Source organism: Clupea harengus, chromosome 23 (genome assembly GCF_900700415.2).
Source record: "Clupea harengus chromosome 23, Ch_v2.0.2, whole genome shotgun sequence".
In the NCBI taxonomy this organism is placed as follows: Eukaryota; Metazoa; Chordata; class Actinopteri; order Clupeiformes; family Clupeidae; genus Clupea; species Clupea harengus.
This window is the reverse complement of record NC_045174.1, coordinates 7,533,046-7,542,191: the sequence shown is the minus strand read 5'-3', so window position 1 is coordinate 7,542,191 and position 9,146 is coordinate 7,533,046.

Below are 9,146 nucleotides of genomic sequence, written 5' to 3'. Positions count from 1 at the left end.
TAACCGCTGTCGACAAAAACAACATCTATAAGTAATGACAGGAGAGAGAGAGACAGAGAGAGAGAGAGAGAGAGAGAGAGGGAAAGAGAGAATGAGAGAGATAGAGGGAGGGGAGGAGACAGACAGAGATGAGCAAAGAGGGAGGGAGAGAGAGAGAGAGCGTAATAAAGTGAAATAGAGAGAACAGGGATGGGGAGAGAGAGAGAGAGAAAAAGATAGATAGAGAGCGTGTCTCTGTGACATCCATAAATCTATTGTGAGCTCTCTGTCTCCGGCGCTGTCATCTCACAGCGTCATAAATCACCCACTCATTACACCTACCTCCGACTCGGGTCACGTAATCGCACCACTGAGGCACTGTGTTAATTGATGCCTGCCCATTTTAGCGTCCCCTTCAATCAACCCCCCCGCCCCCCCACGCCGTGCACGCCTGTCCCCGAACCCCCCCAGGTTTAATCTGAGGCTCTCTGGCGATGGCCGTGCCGACTGGTCACAGCTATCCACTGTAGGTGTCACCTCTGCTCTTACCGATGGCTAACACTGTGTTTAGAATTTCTAGCTGCACACAGAGCACCCAGGGGCATCAATATATTAGCCACGGGTCGTATTGCACTCGTGTGGTGCAGGATCTCTTTACTATGTGCACTGATGTTGTGATCCCACTGATGTCTGTCACAGCACCCAAGCTTCAGTGGTCACATGGATAATGAGTAAGATCCGTGGTAGATATTACTCTGTGAGCCCTTGAATAGTGCAACTGTCAGTGATGACACCTTCATGCTATTTTTTGGGGAGGAAAGGTCAAGCTGGGTGACCCGGGTTTAAGCCCTGTGAGGCGCAGCGGGAGAGGAAGTCACATCAGTGTCATGACACCCAGGTCACTCAATGGACCTCTGTCACCTGCTGGGTGCCATTGTGGGTGTGGATGCCAAGTGCAAGCTGAGCAGTGAGATCAGCAGTTTTCTGGGTAAATAACACACTCATAGCTTGAGAGTGCTAAGTTTACAATGTCAGGTTTACTGTGTAGGTTACTCTAAAGTGGTCCATTTTGGGGGTTTGATTTGCATTTTAGTGTGTAACCTCAGAATGGCATAGTGCTGTTCAATTCAACTAAACTAACATATTCAGTTATTGGTAATTCAGACTAGAATTAATCCTAAATGTGCTATGATAGCCAGCTGTGGGATCATTCATTGTAAATAATGTGAAAGCTTTGGTAGCATGTTGAGTTAATGTTGTATAACATGTTCAACACAGAGATTAAATAGTTTGTGCTTCTTGTTATTTATTTATGTTTTTTTTTATCGCTCTGTGTTTGCATGAAAAAAACAGCAAGGTTCTTATTCCACACTGCCCTCTTGTGTAAATGTTCAAATCTAGACAGAAACTATATGTCTGGTGTGTCTTATTTTTTTATTTATTTAATTTTGATAATGATAATTTGTCAGAAATCTGTGATTGGTCTCATTGTTCTGTCCTTATTAGAGTATGCTGTGCTTATATAGTCTAGAACTAAAGGTTTGCTCACTGACATACTTCAATTTCTATCCCTTTTCTCATTTACACAGATACACTGAAATTATTCTGTTTATTAATTTGCACTTAAGTACCATACATTTGAAAACAAGCAGATGAAATTAGATACGGAGAACAGAAAAATAGCCTCAGTAGTTTCAATGGTTATCACTGTTTACCAGTAAAAATTGACAACCTTCACCACTAACCACCAGATGGCGCTATTATGACACAATGACATCAGTCAAACAGAATTATTGGCAGGGGACTGCTGGTACATACTAAAATTCCCAGTGTCTTACCCTATCAACCTTTACTTAGACAAATTATGACTTAGGGTTTTTCAAACCTTTTAGGCTTTTGCAAGTCATAACAATTCTACTGGCATGCCTGTTGATGACTAATGAAGCAAGCATCTGGAAAGTTGGAAAATGCATTGCTACTTTAAGCCATGCTGCGCATTGTCAGACACCTATCACACACACACACTCTCCACATTTATTCATGAAGCAACTTTGAGTTCTAAAGCTGTTACGCAATGTTCAGTGTCCTCACAATGCATCTCACTAGAGAGTCACCAGAAGCAAAATTTCCATTAACAAGTATTACCGAAAAATGCGCCTGAGCTAAGAGAAAACACAATGTCTGAAACATCAGTCTACTGTAGTGCTTTCCTTATGAGACAGGGGAAGGGTGTGTGGGGGTGTGGGACAGATTCTGGAAAGCCCTTTCCTGTCCGCCAAGCGGTAGACACTGCACCGCGACACACATGGCCAAATGTGGTCAGGAGGGGGACACAAACCCGTTTACTCGGACATTTTTCTGGAAAAGTCCCAAGGGCTGGACACATACTTTACAGTGTTTAAGTTGGGGAATACATGACAAGCCACCTCTGAAAACAAGCAGGATATGTGTGTGTTTTATTTGTATCTGTGATTGGACTGTTGAGAAGCACGAGGTAATGCATACGTGGAAAAGAGCACCTCCCTTCAGTTTGCAATGGGTCATCACTCTTCCCATATAAATATGACTGCTTTCAAGAAAATGTAAACATCACATTGTACATCATTATATACAAACTGATAACGCACATTTGTAATTGATCTCTGTTGCTATCCATATCAAGTGTTACCCAAGAAGATTGAATGATGTGTCCTGCCATTGCATTACATTCCAAGAACACTTCTAAGTTCTCTCCAGACCTTTACAGCCAAACACTCACTGGAAGACAATAGTCCTGGGATATGTATCATGGTGTGTTCTCCCTGTTTGCTCTCCAAGGTTTGCATTAAGAGGGATTTTTGTATACATCGGAGAGAAACGGGGAAATGTAATTGGTCGCGTCGCTGCCTGAGTCTCTGTGCGCCTCTGGTTTGTTTCAGGATGAACTTAAGGTCAGGGATGAGATTGAACATGGCTGACTGGGCCCGCATCCATATAAGCAGTCCCACTACTGAATCTGTTGCTTTCTTATACGGCAGATAGCTTTGCATAGACTCCACCAAATGTGTCAACCAACTTTTATCCTCTAAAACTCAAAGTAGATAAACAGTTTATTGATCATCTCGTTGAAAGAACAGGACTGGAGGCAAATAAGTAACAGTCGTTAATATATATGGGAATCAGTAGCAACAAAGGCAATTATTTAACCAAAGCTATTAAGCTTTTACAGAAAAAAAAACAGTTAGTGATGAAAGACAGCATCCCATCTCGTTCGCTCTGGACGTTTTGCCAAATCCCCTCTGTGTGTCTGCCCTTGTATACAAAACTGTCTGTGAAACGGGCAAAGCAACAGACACATTCCTCCAGCTATTTGCTATTAATGTTCCGATGGTTATCGAGGGGGAAAAACAGGGATGCACACTGAAAACAGCAGGGCAAAAGGGCTGCCTTACAGGAAAGACAGCAGGATAAATGTTGAAGATGTTCTGTTTGGAGGGAAAATGACACCTTGTCTCAAACGTTGCAAGGGTAGGAGGTGGGTCTTGGAAAAGAATTTAAAATATTCCTGTTTTCTGAGGATTTATTACAGTTTCACTTTAAGATTCATAATGCATTGTGTTGTATATGCATAGCATAGTCATGAAATAGCTATGCTTTTCTTTCACTATGCTATATTATGCTGTCGATAAAATAATGCCATTGCAGGCTATTCACAATATGAGAAGAAAGAATATTTAATAGAAAGCATGGTGTCTGAGACTTTACATACAGAGAGGAGAGGGCTAAACAGAATGTTCAGCCCAGAATCTATACAGATCCGAGTTAAACCCATTTGTGATTCCGAGAGGTTTTATATGTGTTGATGAGGTCCGTGAGGTCAGTTTGTTCCACAGGAATAGGACGGCAAGATAATGGACCAAACAACATGTCTTCATACATCTCTTTGCCGTAAACAACCAAGATATGTAAACAAGGGAATTTGACCAAAAACGATTAAAATCTGTCAAGGAATTTGCGCCTGAAAGCTCTGTCCAAACACTACTTCCTTAATGTTTCCCTGCAGGGAGTCTGCCGTTAAACATTTAGTAGTTTGCATTAATCTATCGTCTACCAATGACTCCTGCAGACATATCAGATTTCATATTGTAGGACTGAACATTAACATCATCTATTTATTTATCCATGTTATATATTATATATCTATGTATTTATTTGGGGTAAAGTGAGTAGGACTTGTAAAAAGCACTTTGAGGACATAGGTACAGTTTAAATGGACATAATGCATGAATTTCTTCCACTGTTTTAGCAATTTCATGTTTTGCCCATATGAAATGCTGTATTCTATACATTTCAAGACTTTGCTATGTGATGTAAATACAATGTCGGTTCTCATCGCTTATGTTTGGTATGTGACCTATCTTGGAACAGGTTGAGGGCTGAAAAATGTATTTGTACATGCATACGTGTCTGTGTAATCGGCCCCATTTAAGGCATTCATCTGAACAAACGCAAATACCGAATCCATTAAGAGCTCGGTACCCAAATTCCAGACTTTGACCATAACTTTGGCCCATACACGCTCTCCCTTCCTCCCTTCCTTAAAATAGGTCATATTTTCCAAAATGTATAGGCCCAAAGTAAAGAGATGGAAAAGAACACAATAGTGCTAGAAGTCAGATTGCATCTCAAGAATGACCTTCCTCTCCCCAGAACAATCAATGTGTGTGATGTTTTCACGACTGGATGTCTTTGGTTTCCAAAAGGATAATGTATTTGAGCAATCCGGTTGAAACGAACGTGGAGTGCGACGAGGGTCAACAAAAACAGGAAGGCGGAGAAAGACGATGTTAGCGTTCGCTCAAGCCATCACCCCTGAGGGGGAGGCGGGGGGGGGCGTCTCATCTTAAGGGCACGTCTCCTCTTAAAGGGATTACAGGGGGTGATGGGGGTGTCAAGGGTAAATAATTCAGCTCAAATGGCCCTCCGATGTGGCTGACACAGCCAATAAAGGGACCACTGCCATCCTCATTTCAACCTTATTGGGCCATTCGGTTGAATTAATCTCACATCGCATTAGGATCACAGGATGTGAGTTCCACACAAGCAGTGGAACACAAAATTGGACTGGAGTACTTTGCATCCGTCTATTGAGTTAGGCCATATTAAGGTATATTTTTTCAATGGCAGATACAGTGTGAGGGGGGATATGAAACAAATATATAATCATCTTCATGAAGAAATCCTCCGTTTAAAATAGCAGAGGTGATCTTGGGAAATCGACAGCCAATAAGCAGTTCAATATCTCCCCAAAATGTTTAGAAGGACAGGGTGCATCTACCTGAAGGCTATGTTCACAGTGTGTGTGTGAGAGGGAGAGAGAAGAGAGAGAGAGAGAGAGAGAGATGAAGGTAGAGGGGATGTTGATGATGTGCGCGTTGTTGACCAAGGCCGAACGAGATGTTCAGAGTGATGTTTGTTTTTCCTGCTGTGTCTTAACGTCGCACTCGTTCATTTGCTCGCTCGCTCCCTCGCTCTTCCGGGGGGCCCTCTCGGCCTCACTGCTTAGGAGGAGGTGGAATGTAAACAGGCCCCAGAGTCGTGTGAGAACACCCGTCGCACGCCGCCGCCGCGCTTAGGGAGCACCCATGTGACCGGGGCCAACTAATGAACCATGCTGCTCAACGTTCTCCAGTGATGAAGCTATGCAGACGCCACGAGAGGCAGAGCGATTGAAGTTGCGCTCTAATTACCATTATGGTCTTATGGCATCAGTGTCCACACTTAGGGCCTGCTGGGCTATGTATTATTTTTTTCTGGGAAAGAGAAACTTTGTATGTGTTTGGTGTCAGAGTGAGTTATTTGATGGATGGGGTGTGATGTGACGACAAAGAACTGTTAAAGATAAAAAAAAAGTCTTGAAAGATGACAGGTTCTTTTGTTGAACGGGGTTAAATGTTTTGTTCCAGCCTTAGTCTCAAGAGAGTACAAAAAGAATCCGAAGGTATTTTTATATACAAACATTTTCCTCAGAAATTCTCCACGGAAACCTACCAAGAAGCCACCATGAGATAGTTCACTGTTATGATTTTCAGGTTGTTGTCTTTACACATTTGCATGTGAGAGATCAAGCCTGAAGACTGAAACACACACATGCACATGCAGGGTCTCAGTGGTATAGAGAGGCAAACAATTTACGCCGTTCGACAGGCAACGTTAAATTTCCAAGATACCACCTGTCGTGTGCGCCAAACACACTCTAACCCCTTTACTGCCTCCCATAAACACCTCCAGCAGGAGCCCAACAGACCTACCTCCAAACACTTGTATGTTTATGAAGCGCAAAGCGACCATGACGCGCTCATACACACACGGACCGTGTAGTCCGAGGCGAATAATTCTGCGGCGAGATGCCTCGGCGTGTAAATACGGTTGCTCCTGTGTGTTCATGAGCCGTGGATTTATAGCTATTTATGTTGGCTGCCGGTGCACTTTCACTCGGATGCATGGGACCTTGCGTAAGCGCAAGCTGCCTGTTCCTAGAACAGCACCGGGGTGCTGACCATCGCTCTTGCGCTTGACAAATGGAGATGTGTACGAGCGTATATAATGGCCTCACAAGAGTTTCGTTCTTAGGGTGAAAAGTGGTGATTAATGAAGTTTCTTCAACATCATGTTTTCAATTCCATGATATGAGCTTTCAATTCCACATCTTGGAGAAATGTTATAAATGTAATTTATTGGTAAACTTAGATTTCTAACCTATTACTGATGTTGCTATGGTACATCATGGTCATTACAGAATAATGCAATCAAATGTGAAAAATAATTTCAACTAATTTTTTATTTAAACTTCATTGCCTGAATATGTGCAAAGAATCTCTCAAATATTTGAATTTGCAATGAGAAGTGGATATGTAACCAATGCTTCAAGACACAGAACATAACCTGTGCTAACAGAGCCGTGTAAAAGCTCACTTACGTAACTGCTTTCAGTTTTTCATCTGTTCCGCACGGCTTGCCTCTAATCTCGCAGGTGCACTAATGTGTCCATTTATCTATATCATGTCCTATGGCTGGACTGCAAGGCAGTCGGATATCAGGTACATGTGGGTCCTACAGAGCACACACAACCATAGAATGCCTATGTGCACATAGCTGTCTTTCATCACTGCCTGATGAAAAAATCATTAACCACGTCAGTAGATCATGAGAGCAAGCATCCTCCATTTTTACGCTTGATCTATGTCTTTTTGCTGTCCTCCCTAAGCCTAACGGTGCACTGTGTACTGTCACCAGAGGTGTAAAAAGTACTGAAATGTTGTACTCAAGTAAAAGTACAATTACTTTGATGACATTTTACTTAAGTACAAGTAAAATTACCCATCTAAAAATCTACTCAAGTAAAAGTAAAAAGTAGTTCATTTAAAATGTACTTTAAGTAAAAGTTACTTAGTTACTTTCCACAACTTGATGGGGGCCGCTCCTATATAGTGCAAAAAATGACAAGGGGTCATAAATCCAATACAAAAACTAGTTATTTTTTATTAAAGGAGAATCTTTAGAAATATAAGTGCAATGACATTAAACATGTCAAACATTAAACATGTCAACACAACATTTAAGAACTTTTGGGAGGACATGTCAAGACATGACAGCTAAACTAAAAAGTTAAAATACCGCTGCCCCACTTAAACTTTGGTTACTTTACTTGTGTCCACCTTTAGAGCATTAGTCTACAAACTTCTTGTTGAGTTTGAGCAGCAGCTGATATAAGATGAGTAGAGTTCATCCGGGCTAGCTTTGCATTGAACAGCAATCCAGCACAGCTGAAGAGTCGCTCGCAGGCGGCCGAGGCAGGTAGGCCAGTATTGGATTTCAGGGACAGTTTTTTGATATTCTGAAAGGCGTTCAGCAGATCCATATTGACTGAGACACAGGCTAGGTACCCTTCTAACTCCCCTGTACCTTCTGACCTTCTGGACTTCATTGAGGAAAATAAATCATCTTCATCTGATGAATGTTGTCCAACTTGCTCCAGCCTCCAACATCCGGTCAAGGTGTTGTCTGACATAGACTAGACCTGTAGAATGACAAACAACATTTCTGACAATTAAGTATTGAGCTGCCATCAAGATTCAAGAGTGCATCATAACACAGAAATAGCTATAAATAGCTACTTGAGATGACAGACCTACAGTATACAGAATTATAGCATTATTTTCTATTTCTACATGCATCACAATTCATAATCCTCAATTCTTGCTAACCGGGACCCCTTAGCATGAACATGAAAGACGTGCACGTTGCAAAGCCACCACTTATCGTTATCAATATCTGACTAAACATCGTGATAAATTGCAGATAACGACACGCAGGAAACGATGGTGTGCGCATTCACATTGTTCTGTTTCAAGGCATGGGAGGCAGCCAAATGATTAGCCTAATATCAGTTTATGTGGTGTATTGCTGATGACTGATCTGCAGTTTTTAACACAATATGAGAGACTGAACATAATAATTCTATGACCTGAAACGAATGGAAGACAGGAATGGTATTATTAGTCTATTGGATGACCGCTGTCGACGTTAGCATACTCAGGTCGGTTGCAAGTGCTAGCCAAAATTAGGCTACTACCTACTAGTGCCATGAAACGCATATTTTGCTTAATGGAGCAAAGCTAACTAAATGACAAAAACGCTGTCTGAACTACTAATGGAAAGGGACAAATACTGTACTTACCAACACATGCTTGCGCAGATTTGAAGATGAATTTGTATAAGCAGAAAGTTCTGACTGACGGATTAGGCACAGTTTACACAGCATATAGCTGTTGCCTCTTTTACGTTGGAAGGCAAACTGCTTGCTGAGATGTGCCACGGGTTTTCTTCATCTTCTTTAATTTCAACTGGCGGAAAGTTCGGTGCTTCAGCTTGTTGGTGGTCCGCAGCTTGTTGGTAGTCCGCACTATCATCTTCCTCCATATCTATCTCTCGTGACTCGGCACCGTACTGGCGCCTTGCATCGACTCCATCATCCACTCTATGCAGCATCCACCACTGCAGTGAGCATTGTGGTGCGCGATTCCTGCCTTGAACTATGTTTTTTTTTTTACTCAGTAACGGATGTAATTTCCAATGTAGCGAAGTACAATACTTCAGTCAAAATCTACTTAAGTAAAAGTAAAATT